The sequence below is a fragment of the Schistocerca piceifrons genome, chromosome 2 (assembly GCF_021461385.2).
Source record: "Schistocerca piceifrons isolate TAMUIC-IGC-003096 chromosome 2, iqSchPice1.1, whole genome shotgun sequence".
Taxonomy (NCBI): domain Eukaryota; kingdom Metazoa; phylum Arthropoda; class Insecta; order Orthoptera; family Acrididae; genus Schistocerca; species Schistocerca piceifrons.
This window is the reverse complement of record NC_060139.1, coordinates 336,045,129-336,064,829: the sequence shown is the minus strand read 5'-3', so window position 1 is coordinate 336,064,829 and position 19,701 is coordinate 336,045,129. Positions and strand designations below refer to the sequence as shown.

The 19,701-nt window shown below is 46.0% G+C and overlaps 1 protein-coding gene and 2 pseudogenes across 1 annotated transcript in view; 2 read left to right on the top strand and 1 right to left on the bottom strand.

Annotated features, from left to right (window-relative positions):
• Positions 1-19,701, bottom strand: part of LOC124777228 (rho-related GTP-binding protein RhoE-like) — a 292,511-nt gene that overhangs the window by 177,173 nt on the left and 95,637 nt on the right. The window lies entirely within an intron of this gene.
• LOC124778035 lies at positions 8,060-8,177 on the top strand (annotated as a pseudogene).
• On the top strand, positions 8,918-9,035 carry LOC124778400 (annotated as a pseudogene).

The window sequence follows — 19,701 nt, the reverse complement described above, 5'->3', positions numbered from 1 at the left end:
CATGGCGCTATGTCATCCATAAAAATTCCATCGGAGTCCATGAATGGTTGAAAATGGTCTCCAGTTACCGGGACATAATCATTTCCAGTCAATGATAGGTGCAGCTGGACCACAAGGCCCAGTCCATTCCATATAAACACAGCTCACACCATTATGCAGCCACCACCAACTTCCACAATGCCTTGTCAACTACCTGGGCCCACGGCTTCGTGGGATCTCCACCACAATCGAACTTTGCCATCAATTCTTGCCAACTGAGATTGGGACTCATCTCACCATGCCACGGTTTTTTTCCAACCGTCTAGGGTACAACAGATAAGATCGTGAGCCCAGGAGAGGCATTGCAGGTGATATGCTGCTAGCATGGGCACTCGCGTCGGTCGTCTGCTGCCATAGCCAATTAACGCTAAATTTCGCCGAACTGTCCTCATTTCTGACGCTATTTCACGAAGGGTTGCTTGTCCATTAGCACTGACATCTCTATGCAAACGCCGTTGCGCTCTGTCGTTAAGTGAATGGCGTCGGTCACTGCGTTGTGTGACCTGGTTACATGGCGCATTGTGATCGATAAAAATTCTGTCGTTCTTTGGCAACATGACGTCCATGAACGGCTGCAAACAGTTTGGTTGAGTTCATGTAAACATTATCCACACTATTATGGAGCCGCCATTAGCTTCCACAGTGCCTTGTTGACAACTTGGGTCCATGGCTTCGAAGGGTCTGCGCCACACTCGAAGCCTACCACCAACTCTTTTCAACTGAAACCAGGACTCATCTGACCGGGTCACGGTTTTCCAATTGTCTAGGGTCCAACCGGTATGGTCAAGAGCTAAGGAGAGGTTCTGCAGGCGATGTGTGTTGTAAGCAAAGGCAATCGCGTCTGTCGCCTTCTGCAGTAACCCATTAATGTCAACTTTCGTTGCTCTGTCCCAAAGGACACGTTCCTCGTACGCCCCACATTAATTTCTGCTCTTATTTCACGCAGTGTTGGTTGTCTGTTAGCACTGACAACTCTATGCAAATGCCGCTGCTCTCGGTTGTTAAGTGAAGGGCGTCGGCCACTGCGTTGGCCGTGGTGAGAGGTAATGCCTGAAATTAGGTATTCTCAGCACATTCTTGACACTGTGGGTCTCGGAATACTGAAGTCCCTAACAATTTTGGAAGTGGAATGTCTCATGCGTCCAGGTCCAACTACTCTTCCACGTTCAAAGTCTCTTCATTCCCGTCGCGCGGGATGAATCATTTGAGTACAAACGGGAACTCCGCAAGTGCGCTGCCCTTTAATACCTTGTGTACCTGGTACTACCGTCATCTGTATATGTGCACCCCATGAATTCTGTTACCTCAGTGTTTTTAATGCATCTTCAGTGTATAGAAGTACGTACGGAAACAATGTAGGAGCCAAACAATTGGCCGGCTTTGTAATTTATAATATTGCCCCTCTCAAGAACCGGTGACAGCGGTTGTTATGGTAATATTTTACCATGCAACCACTAATATTAGAAATACAGTGCACAGCAACGCGTTTCCGGAGTCAGGCTCCAATCACCTGGCTGTCTGCTTCAAAAGCACTCGATTTTAAAATATAATAACAAATAAAATTATTCGACATGAAATCTTCGTCTTACTTTCAAAATGCAACACGTTATCTCCTGCTACGCTTATCCATGTTACCGCACATCCTGCAAAGCGTTGCTTCCGCGAGGCGGTGAACACCGGTAACATCAGCAGTCTCTCCGTGCGCAACTAGTTCGTAAACATAAGTAGACCTACGGGTCTGACAGACTGCACTGAGCCATCAGCCGTTCCACGATATACATTCCAAAGATGTTACAAAGAGCGTGGAGAAAGACTATATTAATGGTTATCAGTGCCAAATCGTTCACATTTATCGTACTAGCGCCAGCCTTCAAAAAGATCTAAAAAAACATCGAAGAAGGTATTACCATCCTCGCCGGTTTGTATATTAAGTACATTATCAAACTTAATCCAATGGATTATTTTTTCAAGTTGCTCACGCAGGCTGAGGTTCTTTACTTTCTTATCCATATGTATCATCTCCAAGACACAGAAGAGGACCAGCTTGAGTGATCATGGTTTGGTTGGCCTGGCTTGGTTTGGTTTGGCTCGACTGGGTCTATCCAAAACAAAACATTAAGCTTAACTGATGGATTAATAATATCTAGGTTCTGTCCCAGCTAGGTCATTGTATTTCTTTCCTATAAGCTAGTGGCCCACGCTAACATTGTTTTGTGGGTGGGAAAAGTTCAAGTTCCACGTTGAACTGTTGATGCCCTTGTGACTGGATGAGCAAGTTCACATGTATTTTGGAGACAAGGCCATACCACCCTCAATACAGCCATTCCTACTTGAGCTGTGTGTCTTTAACAGCAAATCTTCAGAATAATGAATAATTTATCGATGGAAATTGAAAAACTGCATCACTGGACAGGGGCGGATTTCACAGGAAGTAACATCATTACAGTCACTGTTTGTAAGTAACCATATCGTCTCCGATTCTCCTTGCCATCTCAGCACATACTTACTACCCTATTTACGTGGCCTCGAAAATATCGTACGATGGTCCCTTTATTGTCTACTGTTAGCATTTTATTGCTAGGGTCCTTAATAAGCTAGAAGTCTAAAGTATAAAAGCTGCAACTTCTCCTGTGTGAGCTAATTCCACTTGGCGAACTTTTATGGAAATAAAAGCCAGCCTTAGAGTGAGAATATTAGGCTAACGGCTGCTGCCCCGTGGTGCAACATGCCAGCTGCAGCAACGAGTGGGCGGTGGGCGCCACGCCCACTTTCTGGGTAGCTGACGCAAAACACGCGCCGCGCCGTGTACCGATAGCGCTCCGTCCTTTGTTCTGCAGTAGTTTTATCCCAGTAGTCACGCTGTTGCCAGTAAAGGAACGATGTAGTACCTGGTCAGCTTACTACAGCGAAATCCACTCCTTCCACATATAATCAAAAGTTAAAGTCTTCTTAATATCAGTAGTCATGCTGTTGCCAGTAAAGGAACGATGTAGTACCTGGTCAGCTTACTACAGCGAAATCCACTCCTTCCACATACACTCCTGGAAATTGAAATAAGAACACCGTGAATTCATTGTCCCAGGAAGGGGAAACTTTATTGACACATTCCTGGGGTCAGATACATCACATGATCACACTGACAGAACCACAGGCACATAGACACAGGCAACAGAGCATGCACAATGTCGGCACTAGTACAGTGTATATCCACCTTTCGCAGCAATGCAGGCTGGTATTCTCCCATGGAGACGATCGTAGAGATGCTGGATGTAGTCCTGTGGAACGGCTTGCCATGCCATTCCCACCTGGCGCCTCAGTTGGACCAGCGTTCGTGCTGGACGTGCAGACCGCGTGAGACGACGCTTCATCCAGTCCCAAACATGCTCAATGGGGGACAAATCCGGAGATCTTGCTGGCCAGGGTAGTTGACTTACACCTTCTAGAGCACGTTGGGTGGCACGGTATACATGCGGACGTGCATTGTCCTCTTGGAACAGCAAGTTCCCTTGCTGGTCTAGGAATGGTAGAACGATGGGTTCGATGACGGTTTGGATGTACCGTGCACTATTCAGTGTCCCCTCGACGATCACCAGTGGTGTACGGCCAGTGTAGGAGATCGCTCCCCACACCATGATGCCGGGTGTTGCCCCTGTGTGCCTCGGTCGTATGCAGTCCTGATTGTGGCGCTCACCTGCACGGCGCCAAACACACATACGACCATCATTGGCACCAAGGCAGAAGCGACTCTCATCGCTGAAGACGACACGTCTCCATTCGTCCCTCCATTCACGCCTGTCGCGACACCACTGGAGGCGGGCTGCACGATGTTGGGGCGTGAGCGGAAGACGGCCTAACGGTGTGCGGGACCGTAGCCCAGCTTCATGGAGACGGTTGCGAATGGTCCTCGCCGATACCCCAGAAGCAACAGTGTCCCTAATTTGCTGGGAAGTGGCAGTGCGTTCCCCTACGGCACTGCGTAGGATCCTACGGTCTTGGCGTGCATCCGTGCGTCGCTGCAGTCCGGTCCCAGGTCGACGGGCACGTGCACCTTCCGCCGACCACTGGCGACAACATCGATGTACTGTGGAGACCTCACGCCCCACGTGTTGAGCAATTCGGCGGTACGTCCACCCGGCCTCCCGCATGCCCACTATACGCCCTCGCTCAAAGTCCGTCAACTGCACATACGGTTCACGTCCACGCTGTCGCGGCATGCTACCAGTGTTAAAGACTGCGATGGAGCTCCGTATGCCACGGCAAACTGGCTGACACTGACGGCGGCGGTGCACAAATGCTGCGCAGCTAGCGCCATTCGACGGCCAACACCGCGGTTCCTGGTGTGTCCGCTGTGCCGTGCGTGTGATCATTGCTTGTACAGCCCTCTCGCAGTGTCCGGAGCAAGTATGGTGGGTCTGACACACCGGTGTCAATGTGTTCTTTTTTCCATTTCCAGGAGTGTATAATCAAAAGTTAAACAGTCTCCTTAATATAAGTTTTATTTCTGTCAACAGTCGCACGTCTCTCCGGTTAGCAGTTTCATACTGTTGAACTGTCATTCTATGAGAACGATGGTTTATCGCAAAAGATACAGTAATCTTTTGTGTGAAAGGTAACTCATTCGAATCACTGTCGAATTAATACAGGTAGCACAGCTGTTCAACTATTCGTCTCGAAAACAATGGGTCTTTATAAGATTACAGGTATTTTTCGCATCTTCAGATAGAAGTTTCCAAACTCTGACTGACCGAGCTAGGTGGTGGACTTATCCAGGCACTTATCTCGCATTTTAGAGGAGCTGGGTTCGGATCCCACTCTGGCCATCCACATTCAGATTTCCCCCGAGTTCACTAAAAAGATTAAAGTGTAAGACAGGATGGTTCCTTTGAAACGGACGCAGCCGAATTTCTCTCCAATGCTAGCTACGGAGGAGTTTGTGCTTCGTTCGCGCCGAGCAATACAGCAATTGCAACGATTCTGGAAAGGCGCGAAAAACCGTTCAGTCAAACACTAACGGTTTTCACTTACAAGAGGAACATACGGATTACTTCAGACTTGCAGGTTTTGAAAGTCAGTGCGCAGACATTAGTTTCTTAAAGGCAACACGACGAAATTCTCGAAAAACAGATAGAGTGACGGAATTATAATCGTAAAATCGTTAGTTGATTTATACCTGTACTATAATTCCATATTTATTATCAAATATAAATGCTACTTAAGAAATACTGAATCATAATTCTTAATAAAAACATTTTCATTTTTAATTCCTGTTCAGATTAAATTGTGGGTACTCATAATGAAGATTTATAAGGCAATAAGTGCGCATCAGAATTATCGGACAGCAAAAGCGACACATAGAATAGAAACTAAAAAAATTTTTAATTTCTATAGACTGAACTTTGTTATTAATGTATGGTTCAAAAAATGGCTCTGAGCACTATGGGACTCAACTGCTGAGGTCATTAGTCCCCTAGAACTTAGAACTAGTTAAACCTAACTAACCTAAGGACATCACAAACATCCATGCCCGAGGCAGGATTCGAACCTGCGACCGTAGCGGTCTTGCGGTTCCAGACTGCAGCGCCTTTAACCGCACGGCCACTTCGGCCGGCTATTAATGTATGTAATTTTTCAAATTTTCATTTTCATATGACCGTTAGTAAAAAAAGATCATTATTTATTTAAAAAATAAGATTCAGTATTTGTTAATTAACATGTCCATTTTTTAATATAGAACTTAAATAACAGTAAAAAATGCGGCACTAGCGAGGATAGAATACTGACTTTACGATTAAAAGTCTATTACGCAACACACGCAGCTACCAACGAATACGTTAATTAGCTAGAAAGGTTATGTACTCGTAATTAAGCGCTTGGATATCTCTCAATCTACAACGCAATTTTTTCGGATATTTTTAAAACTTCCGTCGTGCCGCTTTAGGAAAATTAATGTTCCAATGTCAGCCTTCAAATCCCATAGGTATTAAGGAAATCTAAAAGGGCCAGTCCCGCAAGGCCTCTAACGAGTACAGTATGTGGAAACCACTAGTGGTCATGTAGAGGATACCGCTGATTTTGTCACAGCTTCGTTTCAGAACGTTGCATTAAGAAATAAATTAACACTGTCAATTGCACGTCTTAGTTAAAAAAAGAGCAAGAGGCTTTCCACGACTTCTGTGTCCTTCAGTGCACAACGTCAAATGACCTACTTCAATGTTCTCTATAAGCTAAGAAAGCTTTTAAACGTTTGCTTGAACCATCTTCTGCATTATACAATACATCGAGTGCTGCAGCATAAGACGAGGAAGGAGACGGTATGTAATTTTTATAAGGCAATAAGCGCGCTTCAGAATTGTAGGATAGCAAAAGTTGGATTCCCTCACAAAAGAAAATGAGGACGTCGGACGTACAGGCCACCTAAATGATGGCAAAGTGTAAGGCCGCACTCTACTATGCAAATTCCACTAATGAGACCGTCGTGAAAGACGTGGCGGCCAACCGTGATGGCTACAGATCCTGTACTGGCAGTCTCAAAGGCACGAGATGAAAACTATCACAAGTCCAGGTGTAAGGAAGAATACCACACCCGCAGTCATAAGGAACTTGGCCGCTCAGAGGCCATTGTTTCAATGCTCGAACAAGCGTAACCTTAATTGGAATTGCACGATTGTCAACAGCGCCAAGTGAATGTAAAAACTACAGAGATTGGATTGAGTTAGTCCGAATAAAATGGCCACCGTGCAGTAAGTATTTCATATATCGCTTTAGGTACTATACAATGCCGAGAGCAACATTTGCACTTCAGTTTCTGTTCGGATCTTTGTGACAGTTCCTAAAGTCTACACACAATTGACAGACACAGGTAGATGCGCCTTCTGCGCTATCCCGAACACCTCAGTCTTTGCCTGTCTCCGTAATGGATGGGCACCGGGATCACGCTGGTCTAAAGTAAATTTGATTTTCAGGAGACGACACCAAATTTTGATTCGATTTTCAGGAGACGAAAAAATCTGGAAATTTGTGGTAACGTACTATGGAACGAAACTGCTGAGATCATCGGCCCATAGGCTTACACACTAATTAATCTAACTTAAACTAACTTACTCTAAGACTAACACACACACACACACACACACACACACACACACACACACACATACACACATGTCCGAGAGAGGACTCGAACCTTCGACGGGAGAAGCCGCGCGAACCGTGACAAGGCGCCTAAGGCAGGACGTCTACCCCGCGCTGCTCAGGAGACGACATCAAATTTTGAACGGCTTTTGTAATTTATTTTGATGACTCCGCCGTTTTGTCCAGAATACACCAAACCAAATGGACTTTCCTAAGGTGTTGCCTTACGAGGACTAGCAGGATACTATCCTCATGATTGCAGATTGGGAGTGAAGCTACGATTATTAGTTACCTTCCGCTAATTTCAGCTGATATTAACGGGGACAACTGTTTCAGTTTTAAATCGTTATTGGTGATACAGAAATAAATTCCGATTAATTATTTTCACGTGTGCTTTCTGACCATAGACCATCTGGAGCCGTTTCCTCTTTTAAAGCTGCTGATGTATGTAGCATTTTATACTTTCTGTCCAGTTAATAGTGCGTCAAAATATCAAGTCCTTTACGTAGAGGTTTAACCCAACAGCGTACAGATTTCATCATCCAGCGTACACAAGAGACAGTAGTTGTTCACTGGACATGCAAATTCATGAATTTATGCACCACCTGTAGTCCAACTGTCACCCAAAATTTCCGATTAGCAGTTTTTGCGTCAGTGTTGGTTAAATGGAGTGAGACCATGCGACACTGTTGATGGTAAAAGTAAGAAACGTCACTCATTCTGCAAATGTATGAACGTAAGTTATTTTATTATTTTACATTAAGTTAGAGCAACGAGCTACAATTTGTTTTAATAGTCGATTATTTTTTTTGTCATGTAAGTGATCACTTAAACCAACTATGTACAAATTAATTTAAACCGAATTGCTGTCAATTTTAGTCAGGGAGCTGCCAACGGCCTTGCCGCAGTGGTAACACCGGTTCCCGTCAGATCACCGAAGTTAAGCGCTGTCGGGCTGGGCTAGCACTTGGATGGGTGACCGTCCGATTTGCCGAGCACTGTCAGCAAGCGGGGTGCACTCAGCCCTTGTGAGGCAAACTGAGGAGCTAGTTGATTGAGAAGTAGCGGCTCCGGTCTCGGAAACTAATATACGGCCGGGAGAGCGGTGTGCTGACCACATGCCCCTCCATGTCCGCATCCAGTGACGCCTGTGGGCTGAGGATAACACGGCGGCCAGTCGGTACCTTTTGGCCTTCATGGCCTGTTCGGGAGGAGTTTAGTTTTTTTTTTTTAGTTATGGTGCTAGGAACGTTCAAAGCTTTACATAAACTTGATGGTGTCACGGTGTGACAAGTTTCCTTGATGCGGTGTTTGAAATCAATTGGGGATGTGGGTTCAGTGATATGAACACGATTCTTTAGATATCCCCGTAAAAAGAAATTTACTGTTGTTACATTCGGGAACGGGTTGGGCCATTCGTGAGGACCACGGCGCCCTAGGAAATCTGTTGTCAAATGCTTGCATAACGTCACGCACAAAATAGGCTTGGCGTCCACTATGCTGCATCTACATACTGCCTCTAACGTCTACACCGACATTTTCGATGAGATCACCTAAAGTGTCTACTATAAAAGCTGAAACGACCCGCCTGGATTACCTCTGAAGCATTGTGAGCCCATGTGTTCATCTGCAAGGATTCCACACCAGATGTCAATGGACCGCTTCCTCTGACGATCGACTTAACGCGACAACTTAGGACTTTCTGTAGCCCAGTATTGTATATTATGACGGTTCTCTCCACCACAAATGCAACGGTCTTGCCGCAGTGGATCCACCGGTTCCCGTGAAATCACCGAAGTTAAGCGCTGTCGGGCGTGGCCGGCACTTGGATGGGTGACCATCCGGGCCGCCACGCGCTGTTGCCATTTTTCGGGGTATACTCAGCCTCGTGATGCCAATTGAGCAGCTACTTGACCGAATAGTAGCGGCTCCGGTCACAGAAAACCATCATAACGACCGGGAGAGCGGTGTGCTGACCACACGCCCCTCCTATCCGCATCCTCAACTGAGGATGACACGGCGGTCGGATGGTCCCGATGGGCCACTTATGGCCTGACGACGGAGTACTCTCCACCACAAACTGTAAAGATGCGTTCGCTAGGGAACACAACACATTGTAAGGGGGCCCAGAGTGAAATTACTGATGGCCCACGTTCCCATGCAGCCTCTGTGTGGGTGACAAGTGATAGGTGTTAAACTTGTGACCGCGACTATTCACCACACAAATTACGCTGCATCTCCTCAAACTAGTTGTTCTCTAAGTCGGTGTTCAGCAGGTAATGGTGCGTTTATGGAGCCGCCTCGGTGCTCGCTACTCGCCGCAGTGGTGAAACGCGTCCACGGAGTCATACCGGAGGATTAACCTGCGCCGTCACTGCTCGCTACGAACCTCGGCAAGCGATGGTGTCAAACAACCGTCGTCACGTGTCCTGGAACTTGTTCCGTGGTTGGCTGCTTCAAGGTCACCGTAGCAGTTAGATTAATCTTATCTTCAAGATCACTGAAAAATCGATACGTAAAGAGCTGTACTATATTCCTTAATACTGGTACTTGTAGTCAGGTGACGCATAGGGAACATACACTCCTGGAAATGGAAAAAAGAACACATTGACACCGGTGTGTCAGACCCACCATACTTGCTCCGGACAATGCGAGAGGGCTGTACAAGCAATGATCACACGCACGGCACTGCGGACACACCAGGAACCGCGGTGTTGGCCGTCGAATGGCGCTAGCTGCGCAGCATTTGTGCACCGCCGCCGTCAGTGTCAGCCAGTTTGCCGTGGCATACGGAGCTCCATCGCAGTCTTTAACACTGGTAGCATGCCGCGACAGCGTGGACGTGAACCGTATGTGCAGTTGACGGACTTTGAGCGAGGGCGTATAGTGGGCATGCGGGAGGCCGGTGGACGTACCGCCGAATTGCTCAACACGTGGGGCGTGAGGTCTCCACAGTACATCGATGTTGTCGCCAGTGGTCGGCGGAAGGTGCACGTGCCCGTCGACCTGGGACCGGACCGCAGCGACGCACGGATGCACGCCAAGACTGTAGGATCCTACGCAGTGCCGTAGGGGACCGCACCGCCACTTCCCAGCAAATTAGGGACACTGTTGCTCCTGGGGTATCGGCGAGGACCATTCGCAACCGTCTCCATGAAGCTGGGCTACGGTCCCGCACACCGTTAGGCCGTCTTCCGCTCACGCCCCAACATCGTGCAGCCCGCCTCCAGTGGTGTCGCGACAGGCGTGAATGAAGGGACGAATGGAGACGTGTCGTCTTCAGCGATGAGAGTCGCTTCTGCCTTGGTGCCAATGATGGTCGTATGCGTGTTTGGCGCCGTGCAGGTGAGCACCACAATCAGGACTGCATACGACCGAGGCACACAGGGCCAACACCCGGCATCATGGTGTGAGGAGCGATCTCCTACACTGGCCGTACACCACTGGTGATCGTCGAGGGGACACTGAATAGTGCACGGTACATCCAAACCGTCATCGAACCCATCGTTCTACCATTCCTAGACCGGCAAGGGAACTTGCTGTTCCAACAGGACAATGCACTTCCGCGTGTATCCCGTGCCACCCAACGTGCTCTAGAAGGTGTAAGTCAACTACCCTGGCCAGCAAGATCTCCGGATCTGTCCCCCATTGAGCATGTTTGGGACTGGATGAAGCGTCGTCTCACGCGGTCTGCACGTCCAGCACGAACGCTGGTCCAACTGAGGCGCCAGGTGGAAATGGCATGGCAAGCCGTTCCACAGGACTACATCCAGCATCTCTACGATCGTCTCCATGGGAGAATAGCAGCCTGCATTGCTGCGAAAGGTGGATATACACTGTACTAGTGCCGACATTGTGCGTGCTCTGTTGCCTGTGTCTATGTGCCTGTGGTTCTGTCAGTGTGATCATGTGATGTATCTGACCCCAGGAATGAGTCAATAAAGTTTCCCCTTCCTGGGACAATGAATTCACGGTGTTCTTATTTCAATTTCCAGGAGTGTAGTTTGTGCTTCGCACACTGCAAGTAATTCACTCAACTAGCTATGTAAACAGTGAGATCGTAAAGGTTTCCGGCGAGAAGTGAGATTCCTGCGCCATCAGTGAGCAGCGAGGGTGCAGCGTAAACGTACACTAGGAACGTAACACGCGACTGAGCTCTTAGACCAGCATATCGCATACCATAAGCCGTGGCTGCACCATTGACTTCATATCGGCATTCGCCGACCATCAGCGTCTACGTTCTCGTTAGATGCATATGCCGTGTTTATTCCATGTCAACAATATCCATAGCAGACCGAACCTTGTTTCTGGGTGCATTCCGACCTGCTTTGTATACGGCAGCGATGTAGAATATAACTGAGCATGACTTTAAACAGCGCATCGAGGAAGCTTGTCATTCCATCACACATCCACAGCTCGCGATCTAGTGGCTAACGTTGCTGCCTCTAGTTGCTTTCTCTTTCAATTGTAACTATTCACGGTCTCTGAACGTGCAGCCATGTACAAAATTTTTTGACGTCTATTATTGCCTTTTTATAGCCTGGACGCCGTTTTAACCGATTAGTGCTAAAATGCCTCTTTCTTCGCTCACAGTTATAAATTGTCGAAAATTAAGAACGCGCTCTCAGGAAGGGCATCCAGGCAGCCTCCACCACTATCCAAATCCAGATTAACATGTCGATCCCCGAAGAAGGCCAGGAAAAACAAGGTCCACAGCGAAAAATAACAAGAGGTCTAGGCACTAACGAAAGCATTCTGACGGCCGTATATTTCCTGTACGCGAGTTGAAGAGGAAAGGGACGAAGCATACTTTTTTACGCTCCGTAGAATGCATTGTGGGGCTTAAATGTAGATGTAGAATTCAAACGACAGTTTCATCTTTACAGATTTCCCTCTGTCAACATTTTACACCGAAAGTATAGTTTCACAAACTTGCTTTCGCTTAATGTCACTACATTCATTTTATAGAAGAAAGTTTTCTTCAACTATATATTCCCCTCTTGATATTTTCTTTTTTTGATAACTGAGCGAGGTGGCACATTGATAAGACAATGGACTTGTATAACGTTTTCAGAACGACATCGGTTAAATGCCCATTCCGTCCTCCATAATGTAAAGAGAATACTGCGATGTTTCCATCGATAGAGCACGGTCTGTTTCCTTCCTCACTATTCCCCAAACCGAGCTTGTGCTGAGACTCTGCTGACCACACCGTAGACGGGACGTCACACTCTATTCTTCCTTCGATCGTTCCTTCTTTGTCTCATTGACCATAAAACACATCGCATTACAAATTACTGTGCCCAGACGCCGTAAGTAAAATGGTTGATGTGTGATTACGGACCATGTTTGAACTTCAGAGCTTATCTATATTTCGGAATTCAGAATTTTTCTGCCTCAGTTCTGTGTAATGTACGAAAGCGTGTACGCTCATCGTTTCCGAAAACCTCCGTTAACGAGGTTAGCAAAGGTGTAAGAAGTAGTTAACATTAGCATGAATAACAGAAACAAAAACAGCTAACTACACGTGTTATGAAGAAACATTTCAACTTGTTTTGAATAGCCACATCCCGACCTTTATAGCACCAAAAGCAATCTGCAATCTGCAATCAGATAGGACATATATGACGACAGATAATTTCCGTCGCTCTCTGACGAGACTCCACTGTGCCTTAATTTATTACGTTCGGGGTCAAATCGAATGGCGCGATAGGCGTAATTAATAGCATGTCATCAACGGCTGTAATCGAGATTTCCTGATGAGCTTGTCATATCAGAAGGCTGGGTGCCTAACAACGCTGGTAGCCCTTCGGTGCTCATTGTTTCTGTGACTATACCACCAAGAATGTTGTTTCTGGATTCACGATATGGCCCATACAAAGTATGTGCTTGATAAACTTTCCTTGCATTTTGCTTTAGGAGGCAACAACTATTCACATTCTGCATTACCTATTTACACGAAGAGTGGCGTACACCATTATTTGCAACCCAAATACAGTTAATGGTTGAATATATCGTCATCTACAGTCTAAATACTAGTGTTGGTCAAGAAAGTGTATCGATTATTGGTGTTCAGGATGGAGTGAAAGGACATCCACAGCTTGGTTAATTTATTAGTGATGTAACTTCGAAAACAGTTAAACTGAAAGATAAGAGAAACCGGATAATTTAATTAGAACTTGTTTTTTCAGGCAGATAAAATGCGTACTTCAAACTGAATGTGCATGTCTGCTGGTAATGTTCTGCTTTGTCTCATTATGTTGTTCAACGGCTCACTGTGTTATCTGACGTCGTAACCACGCTATATCAACACTACAGTGTTAGCTCGTCGGCCCTCGTTATCTCTACAGACTTTGTGTCGTGATAACATACTTAAGTCATATCACAGTATTCAACTCTCACCGTCTCCCTCTCTCCTCCCCCCTCCCTCCTCCTCCTCCTCCTCCTCCTCTCTCTCTCTCTCTCTCTCTCTCTCTCTCTCTCCCTCACACACACACACACACACACACACACACACACACACGAGCGCGTGAGCGCGAGCCCGCTCCGTGTATCGGCCATGATCTATAACGCCTAGAGCATTTGCTCTCGGGCACGTCGTAAGTTCAATACGTGAAATATAAATAATGATAATGTCACATAATAGCCAAGCCGATTCTGAGAGATACAAATTATAATAAGGGTAAATTATAATCGCAGTTCACCTGATTATATAAATATTATAGGTAGTCATTTCACTACCACGTGCTAATGTAATATATCATATAATAAAATTCGTGGCAGACACATTATTTAATGGACAGTAGCTGGAATAGCGCGTGGCGCTAGAAGTTCTGTGACTGTTAACAAATTATATGCGATTATTCTTGTCTCTTGCTCTGGTTTGTTATGGGAAGAAGGTTAACCTAAGGGAGATAAAAAGTAACAACTGTCCGTATTGGGACGGTATTTAACAAGAATAACAGTACGCTGATGTACAACGTGATAACTGTGACTCCTATCTGAAATAAGAGAAGGTGAGAGTAACTTCAAACGATGATTTTTCCTTGTGATTAAATACATCTTCTAACGTGAACGATAGCCGGGGAGACTTGCCGACTGGTGACTGTGCATCTAGAATCTGCAATACGGACTTAAAAAGCAATCGACGGATACTCATTCTTGTCAGTGAATAATAGTTCCTGACCTCACGAGCTATTTCATCCCAGCTACGGTTAGCAGGCTCTTTCTCTTTTTGTGTGTGTGGACTGTTTCATTAAAAGTATCTTAAGTTTATTTCAGCAGAAACGTTAACTGGAGGGATAACAAACCAGAAAGGTCCGAATTTACATTAAACAATGATAATGAAATTCACCATATAGAGAACAAAGATACTCTTTATCTGAGTTTTGAAAGTTGAAAGAATATTAGACTAGCATCAAATGTGCCAACTCCTGGCTACTCTATGCACTATGCGGAGTGATTCAAAAAGAACGAACAGATTTCAGTTGTTTATTACGGACCAACTATGAAAGACGCAAACACATTGCGCATGCTACTGGATAGAGGAAGGTTCAAAGTTTTAAGTTCGCACAGACACCATACCACATAGTCTACATGAGCACAATGAACTGCTCGAGAAACATCGAAATGGTAGTCCGTTTCATTCCACACATGAACCGACAGGTTCTTGTTTATTGAATCGACAGCTTCAACAATTTGATTTCTCAGCTGTTAAAGAAGAGCTGCCATAGGTGTAAAAAGGCTCTGCCTTTTATGTACCCCGATAGAAAAAAATTGCAGTGTACAAGGTTGAGTGAACTGGGAAGCCAAAAGCAATGAACACGATCTTGTTATCCATCTCTTCCAATGCAACGTTGTGGGATGATGTAAAGATAACGCTGCATCTCAAGATGAAAGTGCGCCGTCATAGACAAAAGTTACTAGAATCTTCGGGAAGTTGAGGAAGCAACCCATTTTGCACATTCAGTTCCCGTGAGTTTCTTTAACGTTCGACGACAGCGCCCGGTTTTTCTGGCCCCCAGATTCGTACATTATGGCGGTTTACTTTACCCGATACGTAAACCTCGATTCTTCCGAAAAGATGAGTCGTTCGGAAAAAGTGTCCTCTGCCATATTCTGGAGAACTGAAATGCAAAATTCATACCTTCTGTTAGGGGCGCTGGGACGCAGTTGCTGCAGTGACTGCAAGCTGTAAGGCTTGATATGCAGGCGTCATTTCAGAATACGCTACAACGTTGTTTGAGCACGTTTAAGTTCCTGACCTGCCCGTCTTGTGGACTTCGGAGGGCCCCGTGTGAACGCATCTCGGATATGCTCGATATTTTCATTAGACGTGCGTGGCAGAAAGCAATGAACAAGATCTTGTTATCCACCTCTTCCGATGCAACGTTGTGAGATGATGTAAAGATAACGTCGCATCTCAAGGTGAAAGTGCGTCATCATGGACAAAAGTCACTGGAATCTTCGGGAAGTTGAGGAAGCAACCCATTTTGCACAATCAGTTTCCGTGAGTCTCTTTAACGTTCGACGACAGCGCCCGGTTTTTCTGACTCCCAAATTCGTACATTATGGCGGTTAACTTTACCCAATAAATCCCTCTGTACATGCAACCAACTTCCAAGAATTTTGTATGCCAGTCTATGCGCATAGGAGGTTTCTTGCTGAATCGACGGCGGAATGCACTTTGCACTTCAACAGTCGATTGACTTCGCGCAGATTCCAACACAGAAAACGATATCTGTAGTCGTATAATGGCTATGGTGCTGCAAACAAAGAACAACGCAGCTGTGCCAAAACTCCGAACTTCCCTCTGTCCAGTGATACGTGCAACGTGTTTCTGCCTTTTATACACTGAAGAACCAAAAAAACTCGTAAAGCTGCCTATTATCATGCAGGGCCCCCACAAGCACATAGAGGTGATCCAGCACGACGTGGCATGGACTCAACTAATGTCTGAAGTAGTGCCGAAGAGAACGGACACCATGAATTCTGTAGTGCTGTCCATAAATCCGTAAGAGTACGACGGGGTGGAGATCCCTTCTGAACAGCAAGTTACAAAGCATCCCAAATACGCTCAACAATGTTCATGTCTGGGGCGTTTGATGGCCATCGAAAGTGTTTAAACTCAAAAGAGTGTTCCTGGGGACACTCTGTAGCAATCCTGGACTTGTGGCGTGTCGCATTGTCCTGCTAGAATAGCCCAAGTCCATCGGAGTAGAATAATGAAACACTCTCACAGACAGTAAAGTTAAGTAATCAAAAGGAGTTCTCTGTCCTATGTCGAAGCTTCGTTTATGAATGGATGCAGGTGATCAGACAGGATTCTTACGTACGTGTCACCTATCAGAGTCGTATATAGACGCATCAAGGGTCCCATAATCCCTCCAAGTGCACACGTCTTACACCATTACAGAGCCTCCTCCAGCTTCAACAGTCCCCTGCTGACACGTAAGGTTCATGGATTCATGAGGTTGTCTCCATACCCGTACACGTCCATCCACTCGATACGATTTGAAACGAGACTCGTCCGACCAGGGAACATGTTTCCAGTCGCCATGTTTCCATCCACTCGAAACAATTTGAAACGAGACTCGTCCGACAAGGCAGCTTGTTTCCAGTCAGCAACAGTCCAGTGTTGGTGTTGACGGGCCCACGCCAGGCGTAAAGCTTTGTATCGAGAGGTCATCAAGGGTTTCGTTGAATGGTTCGCACGCTGACCCTTGTTGATGGTCCAGCACTGAAATCTGCAGCAATTTGCGGAAGGGTTGCACTTCTGTCACGTTGAACGATTCTTGTAGTCATTGTTGGTCCCGTTCATGCAGGATATTTTTCCAGCCGCAGCGATATCGGAGATTTGATGTTTTACGAGACTCCTGATATTCACGGCACACTCGTGAAATGGTCGAACGGGAAGATCCCCCCTTCTCCGCTAGCTCGGAGATGCTGTGTCCCATCGCTCGTGCGCCGATTTTAACTCCACGTTCAAACTCACTTAAATCTTGATAACCTGCCAGTGTAGTAGCAGTAACCGATCTAACAACTGCGCCAGACACTTTATTGTCTTATACAGACGTTGCCGACCGCAGCGCCGTATTCTGCTTGTTTACATATCTCTGTATTTGAATACATATCTCTGTATTTGAATACGAATGCTGTACCAGTTTCTTTCGCGCTTCAGTGTAGTTTGTCTGCATTAAACAATTGAAATCTGTTCTTTCTTTTTGAATCACCCGGTAGATATTAACCGACTAAATCATTTAAATTTCGTCGGAGACACGAACATAAACGAAGCTTCGACATAGGACAAAGAACTCCTTTTGATTACTTAACTTTACTGTCTGTGAGAGTGTTTCATTATTCTACTGTAAAATATTTAGCCGTAGCAGCGACGGGAGAATTTACGTTATATCTCTTACAACAAGCGAAGAGAAGGAAAGAAATTTCTAGAAAATACACTGCGCTACGGCTATCGACGAGTACGTGGCCGGGGTAAGACACGGACTAACAGCTGTCCGCGCACAGACCGAAAAACGCCCGCTTATTGCGGCGCTTCGGCACGTGTCGACCGGAAAGACAGCGCAATTAGTGGCGATCGATGGCAGAGGTGAGCCACGTGTGTGCCGTCTGCCGGTCCAGACACACACACACACACACACAGTCCGCGGCCTCGCAGGCTGCGACGTGTTGACACACTGACGGCGCCTGCCCACCCCACACAAAACGTCACTCAGCGCTGCAGCGCAAGGGGCGTGGCCGTGGCAGTGCAGAGCGGCAGACAGTCGTAAAGTTTTAATTGTCACCTCGAAATCATAAAGCTGTGTTATAAATTTTTTTGGTTGACAGTAGGCGCATGTTTGCAGTCGTGGTACGTACTGAAATCCCCGATCTATAGTACCGTATCACACCGCCAGAGATAACGTTGGTGAAATGGTTCAAAATGGCTCTGAGCACTATGGGACTCAACTGCTGAGGTCATTAGTCCCCTAGAACTTAGAACTAGTTAAACCTAACTAACCTAAGGACACCACTAACATCCATGCCCGAGGCAGGATTCGAACCTGCGACCGTAGCGGTCTTGCGGTTCCAGACTGCAGCGCCTTTAACCGCACGGCCACTTCGCCCGGCTAACGTTGGTGAAAGCACAGTTTAATACAACAGTCACTACACTGCGACAGCATCGCGCCAATCCACCAGCAAGCTACACTTCTGAATGCTATATCCGATGAGTGTGAGCAGTACGGTTTATATTGATCTGAAACATAGTTTTAGAATAGGGATAGCCATAAAAATGGGCAAAAAATAAAAAAAATGGCACCACACCTGCCTTCCTTTACTTTCTTAAGGACCCTGGGACGTATGAAACGCTACATTTCAGGACAGTTTTTTTACGATTCTCTTCTAGCCTACAGATTTTTACTGAAGAATGTCGTTTTCTTTCTAAAAAAAAATAGCTACGAGATAGCAGAAGACCTGTCCTTTTCCAGAAAGACGACGTATACCTATCAAACAACGGGAAGTTTGGTTCACTATACTTCCAGCCAAATCAGTGAATCTGCTCCGGCCGGTGTGGCCGTGCGGTTCTAGGCACTTCAGTCTGGAACCAAGCGACCGCTACGGTCGCAGGTTCGAATCCTGCCTCGGGCATGAATGTGTGTGATGTCCTTAGGTTAGTTAGGTTTAAGTAGTTCTAAGTTCTAGGGGACTGATGACCACAGATGTTAAGTCCCATAGTGCTCAGAGCCATTTGAACGATTTGAAGTGAATCTGCAACGTAGTAAACTTGTATGGAATGCAACTTAACATACTGAACAAGCCACCGAAACTGTATCTAAAGTGAAATCGTACTTAAATGATAATAAATCGTCAAAAGTAATGAAACTGTTTCCCAACACAAGGGAAACTAATTCCACAATTGTTTCCACATCTGAGCCACAAACGGGAAGAATCTACTGCCACATTTGAGCCTCAAACGACAGGAAAATACAACACATTTCCTTTTGAAGCAACAGTGATTATGTTCACAAAAATATTAGGGTATCTGAAAGACGAGTGAAGTGTAATAAGGGGCGAATCATTAGACGCTATACAAAAAATTTACGTGTCAAGTAAAGTGCTTATCATAACAAAAACAGACAATAACAGAGATATATGGTTCTAATGCATGGAATATGTGTTTAGCCGGTCGTGTGGCCGAGCAGTTCTAGGAGCTGCAGTCTTAAGTCCCATAGTGCTCAGAGTCATTTGAATATGTGTTTATGCTTTATTACTTCCAGCGGTGTAAGCTGCAGTTATGCACATGTTCGAAAATACCTCTTCATGTTCAGGAAGGAGAAATTTCGATCTCTGCAGCATTCGGGCAATGAAAGAATTCATTGATCACAAACGAAAATTTGTACCAAAGTCCGGTTCAAACCCACGTCTCCTACATACTAGGCAGATACGTTAACCGCCTACGGCACATTGATACAGTGGTCGAACAGCACTGCACGGATTACCCAAGCACACCTCTCCCCTTAATCTAAATTCCCA